Raw genomic sequence first — 8,531 nt, 5'->3', positions numbered from 1 at the left:
ATGCATGAAAATGAAAAAAAAAAATATGTAATAATGAAGGGAAAAACCTGATCCAACCTTGGAAAAGAACTCCCCTGAAAGTTTAGGTTTATATTGTGGGCCAAGATGTCGATTGATGTTTATTTGCTTCGAGCCAGACATGGTGGCTGCAAGTGCTTGGCTTCCCCAAGCTCTCACAGACATCACAGCCCCGAACGGGCCCCCTTTGGAGTGGATTTGATTAGGGTAAACGAAACTAACGTTTCGGCTTGGAGACCGCCATGGTCCATGTGCTCATTGGTGAGGCTGAGAGTCGCCCATGCCGGACAGTGACCCCACGCTTGTGTCAGTAAACTTTAAATCTCACAAATGCTGGGACGCGGAAGCCCTCACAAAAGTGTCCTTTTCCTTCATTCGTCTTGACCACCTGGGATCACCTGTGGTTCTGGGACCCATGTATTAATAACACTATACATACAGCTCGCAGGCTGGTCATCGCTTGTCTGACATCACCTTTTTTTTCCAAGGACAAAACCTCTATTTTGTAGCAGACATTGCTGCTTTTGACATCGAGAGTCTGGAAACAGAATCTCGTCCCAATTCAGCTCAGATGTGTAGCCACATTTACTCCCGCCTTGGCCCGGTGGCAGCACAGAGTCTGTTACAAATAGTTTAGCTATCAGTCATGTCAGCCGGCCATTATTTTAGCTTCCCTGCACACAGAATTAAATTGTTCATGTACCCTCATGTCCTCACGTTCAAGAAACATAAAAACCCACTGGAGCATGTATTGAAAATGGTTCCTTCTGGGCCCTAATGTAGAAGAACAGGTATCCCCGACCATTGTGATGTGGAGATTGGGTGGCTAATGCTGTCACTGAGGCCCATGAGGGGTAGGGGAAGGTGACAACGTGGCCCGCCACTCAGCCTGCCTGAGCCCTGGCCAATCCCAGAGCTGGCTAAGGAGCGTGGCGTAGAAGGCAGCTTAGAGGCCTACCAGGCAAAACCCTGGGTTTCACCAAAAGATCCAGGTGACTCTTTGGAGGACACATCCTGGATTAATTTAGGGGGAAGAGACTCTATGAACAGCTTCCTGTTGACTGTCTGAGACCTGGCTATGACTCAGGTAGATCGAGGACAGAGTTCTAGGTCCCCAACTCCTTCTGTCCTGGAGTTTCTCCAACACTGGTTCACACCAGAGGCGTGGCCCCATCTCCCTGAGGTCGGCACTTGGACATACAATGGGGGCATTTTAGTCAGTCGCCATGCTGCGGGAGTTGGCATTGAGAGTCTGAGCAAGAAGGCAAAAACTCGGCAAGGCCCGAGACAATGGCACCCAACAAAGAATATTCCTGCTGGGTCTATGGCCATGCCACCCTGAACAAGCCCGATCCCATCTGATCTTGGAAGCTGAGCAGGGTTGGGCCTGGTTCGTACTTGGATGGGAGACCACCTAGGAAGACCAGGTGTTGTAGGTATAAAAAATTAAAAAAAATAAGAGATTGTAGGCTGACAAGGGCCTTGCAATCTGTGAGGTCAACCAAGGGTTGCCTCACATAAAAAATAAAAATAATAAAGAATACTCCAGCTGGAATATCTCCCCGCTAGAAACGTGCAGAACTCACGGCCTTCCCGCCACGTCTGGGCGGACTCTGAATGTGGCACCCAGTTCCTGCCTTTGCTTGACCAAAGGGCCCTGTCTGTCAGAGCACAGGGCTCTGAGCACCTGAAGCGAAGTCTCAGCAGCTCGGCCTTGGCAGGGGCTGGAGCCACCCAGCTCAGAGTGACTTCTCCAAGAGGGGCACCAAGTTCTCCGGAAGGATTCAGGCTGAGAAGGGTTTTAGAGGGGTGGGTAGGAAACCGTTTTAATTTACTCCACCACCTGTGGCTCTCAGAGAAGCGAGGTATCCCCGGATCTATGAGTTCACTTGGCTTTTAGAAGGTTCTAGAAGTTTGCACCACTGGGTTCTTTTTTTCCCAGGCACTAAACATTGCCCAGTTGTTGGTTGATCAGTGTCTTCCCTTGAACCAGAGCAGTGATATTTTGACAATGCCTAGAGCCAAGGTTAGAAATAGAGGCAGACAAAACTCTGGCTTCCCTGTCCGAGTTTTTTTCCCTTTCTGTCTCTAAAGGTGAGGGTAGAGCCTGCCAACAGTTTGCTAATGGTCTCCAAGTGAAAAGATTGTTGAATTCAGAAGAGATTTCAGACTCCCTGGGGCATGACGCTCGCTGTTTCACAATGGAGAATTATTTTGTGGTATTTATTTTATGATTCCTGACCCTTGTTCTAAATCTTGCTGGTGTGTTTTCATTTAAAATGTATTAAGTGAAACTTGGCATCGTGAGTTGGCTCCATTAAGCTCTACGACAGCTTAATCCAGATTTTATTATACTGGGACTTGAGTATATGAACTGTAATATGGGAGGAAGCTTGAGGATAAATAAAGTAAGTTTGGTACTTACTCTGAATTTAACTATTTTGGTGCCCTCTTGGCAATTAACTGGAGTGTGTGTGGTTAGATTTTAATGTCTCCAAAATGTTGCAACAATGGCCGTTAAGCCCCCCTGAGTCAGGGGCTTACGGGGCCTCTGGATAAATGACAGACTCAGCTGAGCGTTCTGGGCCCTGGGGTGCCATTGGTCAGGCCTGTCCAGTGGATGCGGAGCCTTACAAGGCGGAGTGGAGAAAGCAGCCTCCACCTCCCCTCTGAGCTCCAGGATGCTCACATCTAACCGCCCCGCTTACCAGCTGGACTTGGAGTTCTCATGGGCTCCTCAGCCTCCGGGTTGCAAAGCAGACCCCTTGGCTTCCCCTTGAACCTGCTCCTTTACTATATTCCTTTCAAGGAACCAGAGCCGCCGTCCACTAAGTTGCTGCTGCAACTTTCTCTCCTCTAATACAACCAGGGTCTGTCGGTTCTACCTTCTCAAGTTATGTCTGCAATCTGTCCACTTCTGTCTGTCTCCGTGCTCCATCCCAGGTCCAGCAGCAATAGCTCTCACCTGGAGCCCCCCAGTGGCCTCCCACCTGTCTCCCCAGCTTGGGCTTTGCCTTTATATCCTCAAGTGTCAGAGAGCTGAGCACAGGGCCCAGTGCTGAGGAAAGCCACAAAACAGGCGTGTGGTGGCCACCGAGGGAGGCCCTCTCACTGGGTCCCATTTTAGGTCCTCCCATTAATCCAGCAATGTCTACATGTTTGTGGCCCTTGGCCTTCTCCCGGGGTACCCCAACCACACTCTCCAGGGAGATACAGGCCTGCTCTTGTCACCTGTTCTTTCTGGACTTCTGGGGACCCCGGGGTGAGTGTGACAGTGGACAGCTGTGCGCAGGAGGTCCTTTGTCCCAAGCTGGCTGTTGGAATTATGATACTTTAGCCATGTCAGCACCGAGCTGATCGAGGAGGGAAGGCTTCGGTGGTGAGACGCCCAGCTGACGGAACGCACGAGCAGCCGACGTGGAAAGGACGATGGCAGCCACCGACCTCACTGCGGGGAGCGCGCGCTTCTGCGCCAGGGGCGCGCGTGGGCTTTGCGGTTGTCCGAGACCGAGCGTGGCGCATGCGCAATAAACACCAAGCGGACCCACACTGACTCTGTTAGGTGCAGGCGCCTGACTACGTTAATGTGACATTCCAAATCCGGAGGCCTGTCGCTAGCCACGAGCCTGGGTCACAGCCGGATCTGGGACCCACAAGGCTCCTTTCCCACGAGAGAAAACAAAATGTGCTTAATTGTGTCTACCTGTAATGTGTTAATTCACTTGTTTTTAAGTTTTCATGTGGGTCTAGAGAGTCCGTAAATGAAGGAAACCTTTATTAATAAGTCCGGAAGAAAGTAATTTATAGAAAATTAGGGGAGAAAAAATGCAAAGATTGGTGAGGGCTCTTGGCACATAACGGAAGGGAGTCAAAAAGGCCACGAGGAAGGCCATATTCCTCTGTGATTCATAAGAAATTAGGATGGAGGGTTTGTAAACCACTGAGGAGAGAAAAAGAAATATTCCCAAAGATGTACCAGTCTCTTGTCACCAACCTTTCCAGCAATGGGCTATTTAGAGCAAAGTCTTGACAAGCTCATGAAGAACCTAGGGAGGTCCCTGGAGGCCAAGGCCTAGGCTGAAGCCACCCAGGACCCACTTAAGGTAACGGAAGTGAGCTTGGCCCAGGCCTGCCCCCCGGCAGGCGGTCCCTCTCCGCCAGCATCCTGAGCACCTCTTCATTCTCCTGTGCTTTTGAAAACCGAAAGGAAATTTTCCCAGGAAGTCGTCTCGTTTGGCTGCCTGACGTCCAAAAGGGAGCTAAGAATAATAAAGGCCTTGTACTCTTGCATCCAAAGAGACTAAGTGACCTTGCCCAGGGTCGCGCAGGTGCGAGGACCCAGGCCAGGGTGGGCCAGACCCACGCCTGTAACTCCCACCACTTCCCCGCCCCTTCCCAGCCCACGCCTGCACCTCCCCCGGTGCCCAGCATCTCAGTGTTGTGATTTCTCCGGTTGCTTCTCTTCTTTCCCACTGACTGCCCGGCTCCTCCATCCTCCTACCTTTCTACGAGCCCACGCGAAATAAAAATGGAGTAACTTTCTTTTTAGAGAATGTTCTAACCTCTTGGTCTGCCTCCTGCCTCCTCCACCTGTCATGACAATACCCAGACGTGGATCGAGAGCTCTTGACACCAAGGCTGAGGAACGAAAGCGTTTAGGACTTCGGCGCTGCTCATCCCCTCATGGAAAACGATTCCCGGGGGGCGAGCAGTGCCCAAGTCCTAAACGCTTTCGGAAGACGACTCCCCGTCGTTTACCGTGCAAAACTACTCCCGAAACGTGGAACATGATCTTTCCCATCCTCAGAGATATCGCTCTGGGCTTCTGTTAGCACCATTATTTTCGCTGGAGCCCTGAGCACCTATACAGAAGGATTTAATTATGTTTTAGCATATCTCAGCGAGAAAGATCTATGCTGATCTCATTTCGAGTAAAGATCACACAGGAAAATTTTATCCCATTTTTAAGCTACATCATTTTATATTTTAAGTGATTTTATAAATTGTTTTAAATTCTTTCAGCGACATGGTAGGCTGTACAAATAAGATATACATGCACACGCGTATGCAAATCTGAGCTCATTGAGAGCAGGCATACAAGACGGAAGGTACTAGGGCTGAAGCCACAGACTAGGACCTGAAATAATCTTTCCCCTTGTATTTCTCCCGCTAGTGATAAGATAGTATGTGCTGTTTTCCCACCCAAATAGAAAGCAAGGTGAATTAGGGAGCTCCAAATAACGTGACATGTGGTCACACTTGTGACCTGCCAAAATCATTACTCCGCTTTCAAGGTAGAAGGGTGAGAATTCTCGGGGCTTCTCCCCGCCGTCCACCTGCTGCCTGTGATCTGTGAGCGTGTGAAGAACAAGTCTGATGTCTCGCAGGCCTCTCCTTTCGGTTTTGCCCTGTGCATTTCCCTAAAAGGGAGCCACCACGTCGTCTCCCACAGCCGTGGCCTTCTTCCAGGTGCCTCCCTTTCCCGCGAGGTCGAATGGGTGGATGTACAAATGGCACAGATGGAGAAATAGATTAATCTTAGAACGGGTGCTGGCATCGCTATTTCGGGGGCTGAACTGCTTCCAAGACAGAAATAACCCTTGAGCTTTCAGAGTTGGGAAGTCTGACGTGGTTGTAATCCCTCTGTCACACGGCTGCCGGACGTGGCACCAGGGTCCTGGGCGGGAAATGGAAAAAGTATGAGCCGCTCAGGTGGCGTGATGTGAAAGCCTGAAAATGAGGCACGTGATCATGTTGCCAGGATGTTCTATCGGTAGGAGTTTTTGGAATTTCAAACATTGGATAGTTGGGTTCTGTGTCCCCAACAAATCATCTATGTAAGCCATTCATGCATTCATTCGTTCAATAAATGCTTACTACATATATGCTAGGTGATGTGGGGTGAAGAGAAATAAGATGGGACCTCTCCCCACATCCACTAATGAAGGAGACGAGTGGGGACCCAGATGCCAGCTCTAACCCTTGATGGTACATGCTGTGACTGTCCTCCCTGGGGAGGACAGGGGAGGGAGGCTTCCTGACCAAACTTAAAACGCTTTTCCCCCAACTCGTTACCTGCTGTTTTGTCTTATAGCAGGCGTTGCTATTTGAAACTATCTGTGTGTTTAGATTCCATTTTTTCCCCACTAGAATACCAACCCTATGAGGGAGGGGACTTCGATTTATTCATCCCTCTATCCCCAGCGTCTGGAATAGTGCCTAGTACACAGCAGGTGCTCCCTGAAAATATGTTATGAGCAAAGGGCTGGGGAAGGGCCGAGAAGGGAGCGATTTCCTGGGTCAAAGGGCAAGGGTGAGGGTCAAAGGGTGGGGGCGAGGGCCGAAGAGAGAGAGGGCTTCATCTACGAAGGCATCTGAACCATAGTGTGGAACCATCTAAACCGGGCAGAGAACATAGGACAAACACGTCCCTGGAAGAGGCGACATCGTGAGAAAGGCCGAAATTTGTGACAAGAATTTCAAATGGGAAAGTAGGGCTGTGAGGCTGGGTTTGGGGTGTGGCGGGGGAGGGGCAGGAGAGGACACTTCAAGGAGAAAGACTGGGCCGGACTGTGACAGGGTCTAGTACAAAGCAGACAACAATGCAAATTCACCGAGTCATTGGAAGGATCACGAAATCCTTTCTGTAACTATTCGAGATCTAGAAATAAATAACACGTGCGTGTGTGCGCACGCATGGTAGATAACTAACGAAATTAGTTCCCTTGTATAGCACGCCGAGGAATTCATCCTACCGCGATTAAAGTGCCCGGGAGGTGTTTAACGAGGGCAGGGTTATGATAGAAGGGTGCTGGGAAAACCCCAGAGCAGGTGCGGAGGCTGGATTAGGCACGCGCCTGTTACAGGGAGGTGGGCCAGGGACGGAGGAGTCACGAGTGACGGCCACGTCAGTCGGAGAGAGGGCGAGTTTCCATTCGAGGGAGATCTAGGGGTGAAAGGGTAGCTCCCCGCATTCAAGTCAAGGTCAGGAGTGAAGGACAAAAGAACCGAGGATGACTGTAAACTGCCTCGCTCTTCCTTGTGTTTATTATTATCTGACACTGTACAATGTGTCCGTTGAATACTCAGTCGATGATTGCAAAGGAATTAGTGAATGAGTGGGAACGCCCTTGCCCGGCTGAGATGGAAGGTGTGGACGGAGAGCTAGAAAGGAAGGCATGAAGGTAGGGACCCAGGCGGAGGTGCCCGGGGCCGCCCTTGAACCTAGGAGAAGAGCTGGGGTTTGGGGTGCGAATGCTGGAATCATCTTGGAGTCATGATCATGTTGGTGACGAATTAGATCACTCGGGGGACGATCAGAAGAGACGCGGGTCAAGAAGGAAAATCTGTGGACACAACTATGCCGAGGGGGTGGGAGAAATCGTTGGGACCAAGAGAGCAGATGGAGAAGGTGTGGCACGTGTGTCAAGGAAAACCGCCGCGCTGGGTCGCCCCAGAACCGCGGGGAGAGAGGGCTTCGAGAAGGGCACCGCCAGCCAACAAAGAAATCCTGCGGCGCAGTAAGTCGTTCCTTGGTTCAAATGTCAGTGGCGAGACGGGCTGGCATGCTGGAGCCGTGGGCTGCAGCGGGCTCGCAAGAACTGACGGTCAACTTTGCAATAAATAGCTTTCCCAAGCTATTTATTCAAATTTCAAAATTAAATTTTGTAAGGTTACAATGAAATACATTTGATTAAAAACTGAGGTAATATTCAAAACCTCTTCCTTCCTAATGATTTTGTTACATTTTACCGTTACCTACGCTCTTGCGGTTTTTGTGTTTATTGTATCTATGTGGTTTCGGTGCTACACGGTGGTGTGCTAGCGTGAATCACTTCTCAGTTCTGTGTTCAGTGGTGGCACGTTGGTAGCCTGAAATTGGCTGCAGTAGGAGTGTTTACACCATGGCAATCGACAAAGGCTATTAAATCTCCTTCTAGAGAGCTGATCGTTAAGCATTTAGAGATACCACTACTTGAAGGGAAAAGAAAGGGTCCAGGGCGAGTTTCATGTAGGTTGGGACGATGGAAGTAAGAAGCCCCTGGAGAGAGCAGTGGAGGTGCCGGAGACAGGTAAAGTTTGAACGAAGCATGACTCTGAGGTGGTGAACGTCGAGAGGGTCCGCTGTTCACAGGCATGGTACACGTTTCATTTAAACGCCGAAATAGTGTGACTTTTTCAGTCATACACTTAAAGAGACTATTTGGTCCTCCATTTTGCCTGCTTCCCTTTATAGAATTTACCTTGGAGCATTTGAAAGTTGTCTTTAAGTGTACTGCCCTACCGCCATCTCAGCGAGATAGGCCGTCAGTGTGTTTATCTTGTATCAACTCTCTTCCTTGGCAAACTTCTAGGAGGCAGTTATTTTGTGTGATGGTTAGACTGCTTCAACGTGGACGCTTTCGACGGAATATCTGGATATCAAGTTCAAAGGTAGGTTAAGTAGGTTAAGTAACTACCTAGAACAAATTGCTAGAGGGAACTTAGTATTTCTTGACCTTTTTAAGTCCTGC

General features: G+C 49.7%; 1 pseudogene; it reads left to right on the top strand.

The window, feature by feature from the left end:
- Window positions 1–1,338: 1,338 nt before the first annotated feature.
- LOC118602231 lies at window positions 1,339–1,457 on the top strand (annotated as a pseudogene).
- The last annotated feature ends 7,074 nt before the right edge of the window (window positions 1,458–8,531 follow it).

Source organism: Rousettus aegyptiacus, unplaced genomic scaffold (genome assembly GCF_014176215.1).
Source record: "Rousettus aegyptiacus isolate mRouAeg1 unplaced genomic scaffold, mRouAeg1.p scaffold_m13_p_4, whole genome shotgun sequence".
Lineage (NCBI taxonomy): Eukaryota > Metazoa > Chordata > Mammalia > Chiroptera > Pteropodidae > Rousettus > Rousettus aegyptiacus.
The sequence above is the reverse complement of the archived record's forward strand: the minus strand, read 5'-3'. Positions and strand labels throughout refer to the sequence as shown.